This window comes from Corvus hawaiiensis, chromosome 12, assembly GCF_020740725.1.
Source record: "Corvus hawaiiensis isolate bCorHaw1 chromosome 12, bCorHaw1.pri.cur, whole genome shotgun sequence".
Lineage (NCBI taxonomy): Eukaryota > Metazoa > Chordata > Aves > Passeriformes > Corvidae > Corvus > Corvus hawaiiensis.
In genome coordinates, this window is record NC_063224.1 from 17,125,964 (window position 1) to 17,143,436 (window position 17,473).

A 17,473-nucleotide genomic window follows, 5' to 3' on the forward strand; every position below is an offset into this window, starting at 1 on the left:
AGTGAAAACAAGGAGAGATCCAGCCACTGAAACAGGGTTTAATAAAGAGAATGGCAAAGGGCAGGAGAGAGATGAGGAAGAGGGAAGGAACACATAGTATTTATCCAGAACAGTGACATTTCCAGGCTTTCCCCAGATAATTCATTTTTCCATTACTGCGAATGGTTATTCTGACTGCAAGAATAACTACAGATGGCTTTTTTAAGAAGCTCAAAAATATGAAACGAGCAAGTTACACTTTAATAGAATTGAATCACTTCAAAGTATACATTCAAAGCCTGCTGGCAAATTTCTCGGGTGGCTGAGTACAAACAGCAAAAATCCCCCATTTGTGGAGGTGTGATTTAGCAGGCCACTTCTCTGTACTGACTGATGTTTGTATATTTGTCACTTCAAAGGTGATGAATTAGAAATATCAAGCGCCATTAAAATCAATGGGAGTTTGCTCTTGACCTTACTGAGGCCAGGATTTTACCCATTATCACTGATCTCTTTGTTCTTCTATTTTGTCACTTTGGTCTGCAGCTGTGAAACTTTTTCTAACTTATGTTTTATCTCCTATGTAGAATTGTAATCAGTACAGGATTGGCTTCCAGGGGAGCCATTCTGTACTTACCATGTTGTTATCAGGCTAAATTACCCTTAATATGCTGACTACACTGCTTTGAGGAGTCCTGTCACTGAGCCTTTCTCACAGCATAGCAGATGCAGATGACAAGATCATGTTGATACACCTCTTACCTATCTTAAAATATAATTTTGATCTGTTGTCATGTGCAGATTCCACAGGGTCTCTACAAGATGGGATCAGGATAAGCATTATACAGGGATGTCTGAATGCACCATGTGTTTTAGAGCAGCAGGAATCCTGGGGACAAGTAGCTACTTTCACAGAGCTGATGACAAACAAGCCTAGGGCACCCAAAACATAAATGGCTGTTGGTTTTATTTTCAATACATCTTCCATTGTTGTGAATGAAGTCAAGGTGTTGGTTCTATAGAAAAAACAACCAAACAAAACCCAAAATCAAATCACAAGCAAAGTTTAGTTTCATCTCAGTGCCACAACTTAAGAGCTAAAAGAGAAAAAGCAAAACTCTCATCTCTTTTAGGACAAAAATTACCTTTCCTGGACAGATTTAACCCCAAAAAGCATTTTCTTTCAGCTGCTGTTTCTTCTGGTTTCTCCAAAACCACATCCACTTGTAGTTTGGCTTTTTTCCTGGGAAGAAATCCATCATTATGGCATATTGGAGGTGGAAAACATGATGCAGCTATTTGTTAATGGGGAATATATTTCCATTATGAGAGAAAAATCACTGATTATGTGCAGTGATAAAGGTTCAGGGTCTTTTAAGAGCTCTTTCTGTGTAGTGCTAAGTTCTTATTTCAGTAGGAACTGTAGTAGCTCAAAGTCTTTCCTTTTTAGCTCCATACTGAACCAATGCAATCAAATGTGAAATGGAAAATGAGAAAAGTAATTAATATTACCAATGGCAGTTGTTTAAATGTTGCTTTTCAAAAGCACTTTAATTACAATATGCTTTTCATGTTGGTTGAGTTCATTTATATTGGGAATACAATCATTAATTATCATAATTAAGACACCTGAATTCAGCCTGACTGGCATTCCTTCCACCCTGAGTTGTATCGTTGTTTTATCTCTGACAGTTAGGTTTTCAATCAGATGTTATCTACTTTTTCCTAATCATTAAGAAATGCTTTACTAATTAGCACATGAAATTCATCCTACATCAGACTGAATTGAATCAAGGTCTATTATCTTGAACAGTAAGACACTTCAGAATTCACAGTAATAGGGCATGAATATGTGATACAGTTCATGCACATTTCATGAACCTCCACGTTGCCGTTATTTTTTCAAGGCTCTGCAATTAGTTATGCCATTTTCAGGTCACTTAATTCCCTCTCACTGTTTAACAGTCTGGGACATTACAATGCTCTAAAAGCCCGAGTTAACTCTTCCCACGCCATGAGTTGTTTCCATTCTGCAATAAACATGCTTTTCTGAAACCTGCCCTCATGTCCTGAGAAACCATCTGTCATGTACAAAACTTTCCCTGAATATTGTTTATTAGGAAAGGAGGACATATTTTCAACTATTATGCCAGTTCTAATTTTAATTCCATGTACGTGAATCAGTTCTTGCCTGGTCCACAGCAATTGTGCTAAAATTTAGCCATTTTCCTCACCTGATCTTCCACTGAAGATATTGTCATCATGGAGGTAATAGACCCAACCAGATTGGGACCAATCTAAACCTGACTAAAAGGTTTTAATCCTGTTTCTAGTAAACTGTTCTAAATGCAAAGGGGGACATGCTCTTGCCCTTCTCCACTCTCCAAGGCACAGTTCCCTACTTGTGATCACTTTTAATTTGCTTTGATTGAGTAAGGGAAAGGATGTTGGGTTTTAGATTTACTTACAGGAAGTTATGAAGGCCAGGATATAGAACTGCTCAGAGAGATTAAAATGATCAAGACTTCTTATTTATGTAATAAACCTTACAGTGTTACAGTCTTTATATTCAGATACTTGGCACGGATTTCAGACAGAATCTCCTGTATGTTAATTTATTTTAAATATGAGAATTTGTATCAGCCTGCAAATATCTACTCGTTCATGGTTCTAAAAGGTGCAGGTTTCTCATTTTGGCAAGATAAAAACACTGAAACTTTTTGATCACTAAAAAGTAGAATAATGTTATATAAATCCTGGATACTTAGACATTCTCACAAGGCCTCATTTAGGTACACAAACCATAGCAGCAAGTGGACACCCTGCCCTTGGCACGATTTCCTGTGCAGCTACACACAAAGCACAACGTGATAATGGATTTAGGATCTGTTTTCTGTCACAGCAGACCATGCCTGAGTTGTTATTCTAAGGCATATCTAAATAAATATTCCACAATCTTGTATATGCTGTGAATGGGATGTGTTTCTGGATGGTGACAACTTTTTGAGGTGGAATGGCCGGTGTGGCATTTAGCTGGATATTTCTGTATTGATCAGATCCAGCCCTGTGTATTTTACCACAGAAAGTCTGGGCTTTTCCTCCCTATGCTGTAACTACTGGGAAGCAAACCTGGTTGGGCAACACTGGAATAGGGCCTTCTGGAATGTACAGCCCCTATTTTAAGAGACAGAGGTAAGAAAACATCTCCGAATTGCTGAGGGTTTGCAGTACAGAGCCATGAATGCCTCTAAAGCCACGTGCCAAGATCAGACTGGAGCTTCTGAGACACAAGTGCACTTTTGTGGTGTGTGCCTTAAAATTGTTCATCCCTACTTCATATCAGACCAATTATTTGATGATGGTTTTTCAAAGCGTGGTGTTTCTGACTCATGGAGGTTACTGGAGAAAAATTCTCTTTTTCTCTGTAATTGTACCACATGTTTATGAATGAAAGGGCTTGAATTGGCAGCTTCTGAGTTAAATGGGAAGTGGCTGGTAGCAGAACACTTCCCCAAGGGGACTCATGGATTTAGGAGCTGGCCTGCTGCTTTAGACTCTGAATTTCTTGACCATAAGGATAGGCTGTATAACAGGCTTCTGTTTCTCAGGAAAGAACTGTCAAGCTTTAGTGCTTTAAGAATTTAGTTAATGATTTCTTGTTTAAAAGTTGAATCAGTGGCTGGAGTTTTACAGGTGCTGACTCTTTACAACCCCATTAACTTTAGAGTAACTTTTGAATGAAATGCTTAGACTGTCACAGAGCTTCTGAGCTTGCCAAGATAGAGTTTGTACCAGTCCTAGTTGCATCTCTGAAAATTTGAATCTTTTGGGCTCAGTGAAATGGCTCTTATTAGGTCTTGGTGGCATGTGCAGGATTGGGCCCATGAAGATGAATTTGGAGTATCATTTCCATAGTTTTTGCCCTTTAATTTCAGATAAAGATGGTTTCTAAGAATTTATTCTCTTTGGGTTTTCTTCTGTAATAAATGATAGCGGATGCTGTGTTTCCAAACCAAATATTCTGCTAGAAGTGTGTCAGTTGTCCAGGCAAGAAATTAGCTCTTCCCTGTTTTCCCTTTTTAACAGAGGGTTAGTGAACCAGCTTATATGAAGCACATTCAGTGAGGAGCAGGAAAAAAAATACCTCAATCAAAATCACTGTACTGCTGAAAATGAATGATTACTCCTGGGGGAAGGAAGTAGGGTGGGAGAAGAGCTGCATCATACAATTCAATGGGAAATAAGGTTTGTGTGGAAGCTGGAGAGCAGCCTAAGATTTCCTTGCACATTCACACCCTGCAAGTATATTTTTGTAGCGCATCATTTCTCTTTAGCTGGTGTGTTCGGTTACTGCTCATCTCCCTGAGGCATTTTTATTAGTATTGAAGGAGACTTCACCTGGAAATGGAGTAGCCTGAAATTTGACAAGTTGGAAAAATACTTACATTTTTATCTGAATGAAAAAATGCAGTATTAAAAAACAAAAGGCAGGGGAGGGGGAAGTAAACATGCGTTTCAACAGTCTTAAATGGTTACTGTGCCATTTATGGAAAACAATGTAATTATGACACATAATTAGTTAATTACAGAGGTATTCATTATATTTTCATATGGGGAATCGTACTGTAAATAGTCAATTAATCTGTCTGTATCCATAGACTCCGAGAGCAAGTAAATAACATTCTTTCAGTTTGTGATCATTTATACTGTGAGCAAAAGCATTGCCAAGCTGCTGCACAGCTCTAGAAATGCCTTTCCAAGAAGGTAGGGATGCACCTTTGGGCCTGGAAACTCAGGATTTGAGAAGGAAAAAGTGAAGTTTATAGTGGGATCTAAGGTATGTATGAAGTTGAGGCACAAAAATAGGTTCCAGCTAACTATGTTATGCCTCAGTGGTGCTTTCACAAAAAGGCTGTGTCTAACATGGATTTCAGCAATTTAGTGAAAGTCACTTCCAGAAGCATCACTGACCCTCGTGTTGGCCCAGCAAAGAGAACATTACTGGAGTTTATAATATTTCTGAAAAACAATGAATAAATTCCTTCTGTGGTAGCGTATACTATTCGTTCCCCACATTTTTGTTTCGTCTTCCTGTTGCCTGGTTTTTGTACATAGCCTTTTGCTTTCCATGAGTCACCTGCCTCCTACCTGTGACCAAAATTCTTGTTTTGCAGAAGACTATCTTATAAACTTGTGTGTTTCGCCTTTAAAGCTAAATGTTGGAAACAAACACATTCTAAATGCCAACGAAGCAGAAAAATGTCTTCCAAAATGCTATGAATTCCCACAGTGGAAGGGAGATGGAAGCGTGCAACACAGCACAAAGAGTGAAGAAACAGCATCCAGCTTCTGAGCTGCGGCACCTTGATCCAAACTGGCACTGTTTCCAACTCAAAACTCTCTCTGTGAGGCCAAAGTCTCCTTCTTTGTGCAATCTTTCCTGCAAAACAGAAGCTCCCCCCTGGCAGCATCGGGAGTTGACAATGCACGACAAATGGTTTCACAGGGACTTGCTAGGCTGGGAAGTGAGAAGGAGGGCAGAGCAAGCCCACTATCATTTTCCTTTAATATTCTTTTGTTCCACTCCTTCCCAGCGGCACAGGCAGGCCCAGTTTGGATTCAGGGGGATGAACTCCTCCCAGTGTCACATCCTGCTCCCACGTCTCGTGGCTGCAGGCAGAGCCGTGCCCTGTCTGGGGACCTGTGCCTGCCACAGGGTCAGGGGGACAGGGGACTTGTAGCACTGGGCTGGTTACATGGGAAATTCTCATCACAGCAAAAGGAGTGGGAATTGAAAGCAGGCTCTTGGGCTGCCACTGTCTCCTGAATCTGCACTGTGACTCCAGCCTGTCTGCAGGGAGCAGCTGGGACAGGAGCTGACCTGGACCAGCAATCACACCCTGCCCTTTCTGCAGGAGCATGTGGTCACTCATGGCTTGTGCTGCTTCCCACTCCTGACAATTCCCTCAGGGCGGATGTCTCAGTCTGTGCTCAGAGCTCATGTTCTGCAGGACAGCTCTATCTCCTGCATCCCCACCAGGATCCTGCTCACAGGAGACACAGAATCCAGCAGAAAAATGATGTCTTCTCCCCTCCAAGGATGATGTGGCCATGGTGCCACATTAGTGCCACATTTTACAGTGTTGTTCTCCTTCCTGCTGCTCCCCACCTCTGAATGCATGACTTCAGTTTTCTGCCTTAGAGACTTCATGAGCTAAAATCCATTCTGAGGGAAGGAGAAGGCTGGAAAGCAGCAAAAATGGTGCCTGGAATGTCCTTGACTTGTGTGAACACATCGACACCGGGTGTAAGACAAGAAGTTGGAGGACAGATGATTGAAACTTCAGCTATAACAGAGCTTAAATTAGAGTTGTTTTATTCTACAACTGCAAGATGCTGTGTGTAAAAACACACTTACAAGATGAAAAGATTGCAAAAGGAAATTGCTTATGCCCCAATATTTCCCTGGTTCCTTTCTCAGATCTCTGGTTTCCACCCTCTCCTTACATACATACCAAGTTCATTTTCTTACAAGTAGTTATTTTGTTTTGGATTTGAAATAAGAAAATAGAAGGCTGTAGCAAGAGTAATTTTCATGTATTCCCCATCTCATATTTTTCTGGTTTTCTTTTTTCCCAGCAGTCTGTCTCTCTCTCAAAATCTCTGCTATTTGTGCTTATAAAGCAACCCACACATTTTCCAGTAGTATTTCCACTCTCCAGGATAATGGTTTTTGGACCGATACATTGTAATATTTGAGAGGAAGAAAACATCTTCTAAGAATTCTTCTTATTTTCACCTTTTGATGTTCTCAACTGCCTTTTTTTCCTGAAATCTGATGGGTTGCAAGACAAGATTTTAAGTATTTACAACCATCTCTAATAAACCGCTTCATAGATATTTATGAGGTGCTGTTTTAGCAGGCTGTATTATAATATTAATCAAAATCAAGGCTGCCTCTTGGAAACACTCCAAGAGTCAGATCTTTGCTGAAATCTTTCCAGGTATCTTTATTTTTCCCATTCCTTTTGTTTTTTGTTGTTAATTTCCAGTTAAGTTATTTATCAGATGATATTTGAATATATCTGAATACAGTTTTGACAGGAACTCAGAGAATCCTGAAATTAATCTTTGTTTTAATGTTTATTCAACACTTTTATATTTGTTTTCTGTTTATTTTTAAAGGAAAGGAGCAATATTAGCACCCTGCTGTGCCACTAAAATTACATTGTATGAGTTTATTGCTTACAAGCAGAAATGTCCTGGCATGTTCTGAAGACTTGTATGAATTCTTGGTGCAATTTTCATGTCCCTCACTTGGAGGTCTGATGAACCCATGAGGCCACCAGGTACAATTTCAAATACCTGTTTCAGGTTAAGGGCTGTTATTTCTGAAAGCTCAACTTGAGACCATTAACTCTTAATATTCAGGGATATTAAGTCAGGCTGTCAGTGTGTGGTGAACGTTTCAAACCTCCAAGAGAGGAAATAAAATGTAGTGGGGATTTTTCAGATTTAGTCCTCAATGATTTTCAGAAGTTCACAAAGGTAAGGCCAGGCCAGCTGGGCACAAAAGAAGCTGCATTTCCTTGTTTATGTGTGTGTGTATTTCTAAGCTGGATATATCACATCCCTCCTTTTTATAGCATGTTGACTTGAAAGCCACTCTGGTGTGGTCAAACTGGATCAAGATCAGAAATTACTTCTATTGCGTCCGGCTTTGGGTTCAATACATGCTTGATACTTTATGAATCTTCAAGAGTTGTTGCAGAATTTTTGGGGATGGGTCTAAATCAGTTCTTAGTTCTCTGCTTTAATGTTATCATTTCCCACAAAATAATTGCTCCTGTGTAGAACCACACAGGAAAACTCCACAATAAAACAAAAAGTCTACAGATGTGATTTGGGAACAACCAGTGACATATAAAATACTCATACAAAACAGAATCACAGCAAAGCCATGTCAAAGAATAAAAGGTCAATCATGAAATATATTTAATTTCAAAATGCTTTTTCAGCTGTAATGGTGTGAGATATTACCTCCAGCACAAGTAATTTGAAACCTGCAATATTGTTTTTAGTGCCTTTCCCATTTCCCTTGTACCACAACCACTGCAGTATGTGAAGCTGCTGTAAGAGATTACTGAGGGGCACTGCTGATCAGTCCAAATTAAAACACCTCTCGTGTGTTCTATTGATACATACTCAGCTTTGGTCAATGGTTTTAGGGAATATCATGGTAAATGTATCTGAGGGGAGATGACAAAGTCTGAGACATAATAAATGTTGTTCAAAGGTTCTTAGAGGCGTGGTAGGAGTTTTCATGGTCAGTCTCCAGCTCTTACAAAGCTGCATTTTGTCTGTGTTGAATTTAACTCCAAGGGCCCAATTCACCACTCCATTGTGCTGGTTTGATGCTGGTGTAATCCCATTGACTTTCACAAAAATGGAACAGCTGGAGGCCCATGAAACAAAACAGCCTTCAGGCCTGAAGTCGTACAAACAGTGCTCAATCCACTGTTACATTTTGGAGAGCTGAATGACTTGGAAAGTTACTATTTTTATCAGGCTGATAACAGGCCATCAGTCTCCTCTGCAGCACCGTCTGGAAGTCCAGAGCCATAACAGACCAAGTGGTTAAAAATCAGCCATGAGGGAAGAGGAGGTCTCCAAAAGGTTGGTGGAATCTCAGAAGAAGAAACATTTCTGTCTTTAAACCTCAAAGGCTGTTTACTATTGTAGGATATTCTCATTAATGTTGTGAAATCAAGTCTGACTGAAATTTGGGGGTGAGGAAGAGGTTATGGATGTTGCCCTGAGACTATGTGGAAGCAAGCAGAATGTGCTTGAGGGCAAGAAGGAGGAATATGCAGGGACAGATATCTTCTGTCAGCAGTCTGAATTCCCAGCAGTGAGAACTTCTGACTGTTACAGCGACGTGGAGGCTTCTGGCAGAGACCTTGTGCTCAGTGATGCCCCACTTTGTGCACTGGATCATCTGCACTAGAATAAATAGTCTTTAGCCATTAGAAATGCAGGCAGAGAAACTGTGGCTTCTGTTGTCCAGAAATCTCTGGACAGGGTAGTTTTATGTGTCCAAATCCACTTCTACCTCTGCAGCCTCCCTTGTGATGTGCTGAAATGGCACAGGCAGCCTTGTGCACTAACCTGAATTCCATCCTAATAGATTGAGTGAATAATTAAACTTTAATTTGCCTGTGCCTACATTCCCAACACTGCAAATTTGCAGAGAGGGAAAACAAGGCATCGTCAGGGAAGTTATATGCAGAAATCTGCTCTGATTGACTGAGAGTGCATCAGCCTTGACACATTCTTGCAATGTTTTTCAGCAACAGAAGGAAAGAGACGGATGCATTACATCAATCAAATTAACAGGGCAAAAAGGCAAATGCAAGGCAAATGTCAGTTCACTCTGCAGACACAGTTCTTGCCCAAGTTAAAAGGAAGGAGTAAGGTGGGCCATTGTACCCATTATTGGTCTGCCATACAAAACAGGCAATTACTTGTGTTGTTTGAGACAGTTTTGCTGTTTTCCTGTGCTGAACTGTTGTGCTCAGTTCCTGTGTCAGACAGTTCTAGCCGGTGTGCTGGAGAGCAAGCAGAGAAAAGGCTGTATGTCTGAATTAAAGCAGTACCCAGTGAAATCCATTGTATTTTGATTTATAATTATGGAAATTCTTTCATCCAGTGTGTCAAAGTGATTTGAAAACACCGAAGCAACTCCACAGCATAGGTATTGCTCACTGTAATATGATAACAGCTCTTGGAAATTTACCTCAGGTACACTTAAGCTGACAGTCTGGAGGTCAGTGCCAAAGAGGCACGTTGCCTGGATTTTCATTTTCCCGATGCCAAGGAATGAGGCAGTGCTGAGGGAACTAAGCCCTGCTGTATTTCGGAAGCTCTGTGTACACTGGCTAAGAAACCCTGAGCCCAAGCTACACATTCAAGCTGCTTCCCCTGCTTGCCGGCACAAAAGACAGACAGTGCCTGATTCCTTTCCTGGGAGGCTCATCTCTTTGGGGTTGGATGAGTGCTTTTGCCTTTCCGTCCGCCGTGGACCAGCCTGCAGGCTGCAGCCTGGACATCACAAAAAATGGGGAGGTTTTTAAGCAGAGGCGCTGCCTTCTCAGACTGCCTCTCAATAATCACAGCATGAAAATCTAAAAGCAGACTCCCAGCAAAGTACAGTTCAGGCAACGGGGGGCTGGTTCTTAACTGGCTCCTTGCTCCTCTGACCCAGAAGGGTGTTTAATGGCAGAGGCTTTGGAGTGGATCTCCTGCTGAAGGTGAGGCTGCTCAAGCACTTCTCGAGCTAATTTCCCTTTCACTGCAAAGCACATTCCCTCTTCATTCAGGAGGTGCCTGCCTTGGTCAATTCTCCCGAAAAGCCATTTGGAAATTCATCCTTTTTTTGCTTAAACGCCCTGCCACAATATCAGCCTTTTGCACAGTTCATATATCAGTCTGCTGATGCTACAGGGGTGTTGCTTCATCCTTGATGAGCTGTTAAAAACAGGTGCTCACCCTGAGGGTTTGACTTAAATCCAACAGAATTAAGAAATGTTAAAGGAGGATCTGCATCTTTCAAACAGACCCATTGTGTCTTGGTGCTGTAGATAAGCTCCAGTCAGTGTAAGAAGAGGCGAAGTTTCACTCGAGTAAGAGCAGTGCAATTTGAAATGTTGGCAGCTGATAAGTGCAGGTGAGGATAAAGGCATGTCTGCATCAGTCACTTGCATTTCACTCCGAATATATATTTCTTTGTTGGAAAATCCTGCAGATATATGCACCCATCTGCTTCTCAATCCACATTATCTTACTGCTAGTGTGCTTAATTATATCCTTCCCACAAAATCCCCAATTTTAATATTCCTTGGAAGTATATTCTACACCTTCTTTCTAAAATAAAATATCCTAAGTATCTCTCCAGGCCTCCAACTTGAGACACCTGAAAATGCAAATATTTTTACTTCTCACTGAAGATACCTCTAGACTCCAAGATTATGCAGAGTCCTGTCCTTATATCATGATACCTGTATCTTGTACTTCTGAAAATATGGACCCAAAGGACCTTTGCATACCTCAGTTGAAACAAATACAGGATGAGTGAGAGCTGAGCATGGGAAGGTGCAATTTGGAAACGTTATCTATTCATTCTGAGAAATTCTCACATTTTCCCATATAAATTTCATTCATTTTTCAGTCATGCAGGGAGAAAATAAAGCAGCAAGCTTTCTTTTGCACTAACCTGAGGTCCTGTCCCTTCCCACTTGGCATTATTCTGGGATTAGGTGACACTATGTATCTTTAATTCCACTTATTTACATTGAGTTGTGTTTAACTCCTTGATAATGGGATCCTATTCAAATATATTGGGTTTATCTCTTTTGACTCTGAAAGTACAAATAACACCAAAATTTCAGTTGAACTTTCATAAAGCTGTTGCTGCCCTATAGTAAAGTCAAATAATCGCATTGGTTCTCACTTGGCATCTAGACTAACTCTTAAGGAATATGTGTGGTAATTGATTTGTATGCTAGAGTTGCTGCAGGGTTTATTTTCAAAATGAAATTTTGGGGTAGGGTTTTTTTTGTTAATTAAATATATTTAAAAGGATTTATGTTCTCTTCTTGTTCATATAGACTGAATTTTCAATGACTTCTACCAAAATGTTGGATGATCCTCTGCAGTAAATAAACCTTTTTGTGAGATAATGCAGAAGTCTGAGAAATCCTGTATTACTTCTCCCAGAAAAAATAAAATATTTCAGTTATCATTTGGGATCCTATTGTTTTAGTGACGTTTTAAAGACACCACGCAATGTTTTAATGAGTAGGGCTCCAAATTTTTTAGCTTAGGTCTTAAATTTTGCTCCTTGTTAAGCATTTCTGCTTTTACTATAATCTTTGGGTAAAAATGACTCAGATTTCATTGGAAAGTAGCCTTAATATCATCACCCCTTCTTATCATTGCATCTGTCATGTGGGCTCCAGGGTCCCTGAAGGCTGCAGCTGGTGGAGTTTGTACCTCTGCCCAGCCACATCCCGAGTTTTGGCACTTGTCCCAGGGAGAGGGGAGGGACAGAGCTCTCCTGGGGCCCACGGGAATTGCAGACCATGGAGCCAAACACCTGGACAATCACCACAGAGCTGGGCTGGGTGGCTCTGGGGTGAATGCTAAAAGAAAATCTAAGCATGCGGGATGGGACTTTCAGATAAATTTAAGACCCTATTTAGTGACCTGTCAGGTGATTTGGGTTTATTTTTAAGTGATCATAAAAGCTTGCAGGGCAGAAATCAGTTTTTTTTCAGAGACATGTTTAAGAAGCCAAATTTATGAGCTCTGACAATGTTACAAAGCAGCTGAGAAACTTAAATGCATCTTCCAGCTTTTATTGCTCTGATCCTTAGCTCAAGTGGGTATCAGTTGGATGGAAAGATGCTTATTAAAACTGCAGTCTGCTCCTTCCTGTGATAGCCCTCCTATATTTATCAAATATTTCTGTGATGATTTCGGGGGATGATAGCACACGAAAGGAATGACATCTAACAATTGATTGATAAATTGGACTAATTTTTGAAATATCTGAGTTCCTGCCGCTGATTTGCCAGACTTCATAATGGCTGCACAGGTAATTTGGCCTTTTTGATCTTCTGTCACTCACCTTTGATGGAAGCAAGAGCATTCTTCTGACTTGGGGAGAGGAAGGAAGATATATCTGAAACACAGCAAAGGATTAAACCAGGTAATATGAGAATAAGAGTAAACACATGACTAAAACAACAGAAAAGAATTCACCAGATTTTTAGCTGGGCTTGAGTGGGCCAACAGCCATTGATGTATCTAGAGGTCTCTTCAGGGAGTGCCTTTAGAGCCTGTCATCTTCAGCTGATACACACAAAGTAGGGATATGTTCTAAGGACACTTGACATTTATTGAGACAATTATTTAGTCAGCCAAACCTCCACCTACTTGTGCAAGGTAATCGACCCTTATCTCACTCAGGGGGCTGCAAAGACACACACATCACTTTGCCTCTGTCTTCAGAGAGAATTAGTGACGAATACAGCTTTACAGGGCACAGGAGGGTTCCTGGCCCCTGGTGCTGTGTTTGGGCTATTGATGACATCAATCATAATGAAGGCACAGTGCAGTTGCCAACCCCACTAGGTATTGCTGGTTTTTAAAGGTATCCAACACCAAATCAAAAGCACTTGAGCTTCTTTGCAGGAAGCAAGAGGCCTGGCCTGCGTTCTGTCACTGCTGAAGAGAAATGCAATGCATTTATCACAGGAAAAAGGTGTAGACTTGAGATTTAGTCATCTTACAATGTATAAAGCTTTGATGTATGTTATTAGAAACTACCTGCCTGGGCTGTATTTCATTTAAGCTTTTAGAGCCATCTAAATCAACTTCTTTAGCTTTAGGAAGATAAAGATTGTAAAACAAGTTATCTGAGCATCAGGAGGACTACTGTGTTGATTTATACCTGCTACATACAGTAGGTGTGTAATTCACTTGTAAATCACCAAGCTGATGCATATTTTCAGAATTACCTGGGTATTTGGTTAGTCCAAGTTTAACTGCAGAAATATGAGCACGTGCTTGCTTTTTGCAAGGCAAGGAAGAACCGCAGGCAAACAAAAGTGTTAAAAATGATTAAAGGCACCAGGAATACAAAGTACTATTCTTATGTTGTCAGTGCTTAGAAAAATGCCTGCTGAAGCATTGTTTGTAATAATGACATTACCTCTGTAGATCAGGATGTCTTACCAAGAACAGGATGCATTTGCTGTACCTTTGTAAGGTGGTAGTGGAGAATCAGGTGGTTCTCCAGCCAATGGAACTGGACGTCTGGAATTACTTTCCTCACAAATCAGTTCCATTTGCATGCATGAGAATTATTTCTTCAGAAATACTTGTCTGGAAATAAGCAGAAGCTGTGGAGAAAGGTAAAATGACTATGCCATTTTTGGTCATTTAGATAGAAAAGTTGTCTGAATTGTGGAATTTATTTGGCTGCTGTGCAAAATCCCTTGCCATGCTGACTCACGACCAAATATCTGCCTTGGCTGGAGCAGAGCTGCACAACCTCTGGAGGCTGCAGGGTGGCAGGAGGGGATGTGGCTGGAATCACAGCCTGACTCTCTTTCATTTCCCCAACTTTAAGGCAGCCATTTACAGCTGCTCTTGTTTTAATGCCTTGATGACCAAAAACCTATTTAAAAAACCCTCAACCCAACCCAACCCATGCCAAAACAAAACAAAACAACCCAACAAAAAGCCCCTAGAGACATTAGGAGCAATGGTTTTAAAGTTGTTGTTTCCTTACGACTTCTATTTTTGTTTTTAAAAGAAACTCTTGATGTGGTGGGAATAAGGTGTCAGACAAAGCTGTAGCAGTATTTTGTTATTCCTCAATTTCTTCTCCTCCTTAATGAACTTGGCTGATTAAGTACTTCTGACATTGTCTGTGGAGCTGTTTGTCACTTTTCTCATAATTCCCTGTTCATAGGGGAATGATGTGGGGGGATATTTCTGTATGTCTGCACTGTCTTACATCACCCTTGGAACAAGCCCTGGCCATTGTCTTCCTTACACAGCTATTATGCTAGACAGCTGGAAAATAACTGAATTCTGCATGGCCAAGAGTTCTCTTTAAACAAAAATTGATATTACGGAAGTAAAGCTGTGCTTTAAGAGTTAACATCTGAGTATAGTAGGGTCTTCATATTTCCATGGCAACAGCTTAACATGATCAGTAAGTAGAGTGGACTATTTTGCTATGAGGCGTCATTAAAAGAAAAATCACGCTGGGAAACACACATGTATCATAGAATAAAATCTCTTCTCCTTGGTTTTGAAAAGAGAAAATTTCTTTGTTGCTCCATATTGATACATTGTTTTGAAATTGCTGTTGCATTAGAAATGCAAACAGTAATTTACTTGGCTTTTAATTACAGTTTTTGTGATTGCAGTGATGTAAATTTAAAGGAGCAAGTTTACAACAGAGGTAATCTGACAGCTGCCACTAAACCACTTATTTACAATATGTATCACCACATTTTTTACAGCAGGTTTTTGTTGATGGAGCTCTGCACAGCTCTCTGTGGTGGCAGGGGTGGGCTCAGCTGCTGGTGGAGCCATTTCTATTAAGAATATATTGATAGCTGGTGCAACAGCAGTGGCCAGCCTTTCCTGCCAAATCCATCCTTTCTACAAGGTCAGAGGTCTGCAGTGGGTGTGATGGGACCTGTTTGCTGTTCCTCTGTGCCCCGTGTGCCACTCGCAGGCTGGCACAGGAATGTAAGGCCTGTTATTTGGTTCTGGAGGTTCTTGCTAATGATGGCTGTCCCTGTTCTCCTGCACACTGAGAGAAGGCAGAGCTCTCAGTGTGCTAAACTGCAGTTACTCCTCAACCTGTCAGTCCTTGGGACAAGGTCTGCATGGAGAGAGCATCTGGAAGTTCTGGCAGATTCTCTACTGTCAACTTAAGTCCAAGTGAGGCAATTCTTCCTCATTTGTGGGTGTACACCAGGCAAGATGTCAAGTGTTATTTTAACATCCTGAAATAAACTAACACTGACAGACTGCATCATCTCTACAGGCTCTGCAAAGGGATCTGGACAGGCTGGATCCATGGGCTGAGGACAGTGGTGTGAGGGACAACAGGGACAAGTGCCAGGTCCTGCCCTGGGGTCACACCAACCCCATGAATGCTCCGGGCTGGGGCAGAGGGGCTGGAAAGCTGCTGGTGGGAAAGGCCTGGGGGTGCTGGGACAGGGGCTGGACACGAGCCCAGGGGTGCCCAGGTGGGCAAGAGGCCAATGGCACCTGAGCTGTCCCAGCCCTGGGGTGGCAGCAGGACCAGGGCAGTGCCCGTCCCCTGTGCTGGCACTGCTGAGGGACCTCGAGGGCCGTGTCCAGCAATATGGCCCTGCTTTGAGAAGGAGGCTGGATTAGAAACCTCCAAGATCCCCACCTTGTGAAATACTTCTAGAGCTGTGTTCAAGATCAGGTTCAATACTAATTATTTCTTTCCCGCACATAAACATAAAATACATTACAACATGGCTTGGTCTCATTAAAAATTGTTTAGTGGAGCAGAATCTGGGAGCAGGTTTGTTTGCTGATAAGAAATCATGCCCCGTTGTGTTTTTCCCAGGCTGGGGCATCATTAGTGCCAGGCTGTGACACACAGTGTGAGGAAATATCAGGAGGCTGCAGGAGAGAGAAATCAGTGCTGATACAAACAGTGGGAAAACAAAGGGAACAAGACCAGTTACAGATTGAACCTTGCATGTCAGTCATGATGAAAAAGTCTTCCAGAGCTACTTGAGCAGATGAAGAAATCATGCATGAAGATGTCAGCGTGTCTTTGACTGTAGAACATGAAAATCCATTTGTTTTAACCTCCCTTTGCCTCACTTGAGTATTTCAGCAACGAATGACTCTTGGCAGTAGTACTTTACTGTGCATGCCCCAGAGAAGACCTAACTGGGCCTTCCAGGTACTGATGTCATATAAATAATATTATAATGGAGGCCATTTAATATGAGAGTCAGAATGTGGTAAATGGGGAAAATTATATTCAGCAGGAATAAATAATATTATTCCCACTGCCAGGGAAGACCTAGCGTGTCAATGGAATCCATAAATCAGGCTGTGTCACTCTCACTTAATCAAATTTGCCTTGACATAATTTTACTAAGTATCACCCATGTGTTAGCCAATGCCAGCAACTATATGCATTCTTATGCATAACAGTAATGCAGGTGACATATAGAACAGTCTTGCCGCTCAGGCTCAAAATATATTTGTCACATCTTATTGCTGTCATTTGCTACTTAATATCAGGCCTATTAAAGTGTAACTCTTATTAAACACAATGTTAAGCTAAGGAGCCTACACTGTTTTCAGCTGTATCATGAAGGAGTGAACATGGCTGTTGCGGTCTCCTTGTGTATTACATCTGTGTGTGAAGCAGTGGTAAATCCAGAGGGGTTGGAAAAAGTTTGATTGTCCACTAAACAGAGCACTGAATTGGGTGGGATCCAGGTAAGTTCACTTTTTTACTTGATTTTGCATGATATTGTGTAAGGCATTTCATCACCCTAAAGTTGTGTATCCCTTTCTGTGATTTATTTGTTTTATCCAGTTAGATTGTACCTTCAGGGGGTTTGTATCATGGCAAGGACAATAGCTGAGACTTCTGGAATGTGCCATTGTATATATAAGGACAAGCAACTGTATAAAAGTATCCTACTGACTTTGATAGGCTCCAATTCATACCGGCCCTGTCAACTTCTATGGGGGATCTTTGCTCAGTTCTTCAAAAGTAAAGAAGCAAGATGAGATTTTTTTTATTTTTATTGGCACAAAGCTCTCTGAACTTCCAAGTCTGGGCTTGTTGATTTGAGCCAATTTTCTTTTAAAAATGAGGACTGATGTTTTTTTCCTTCTTTTAAAA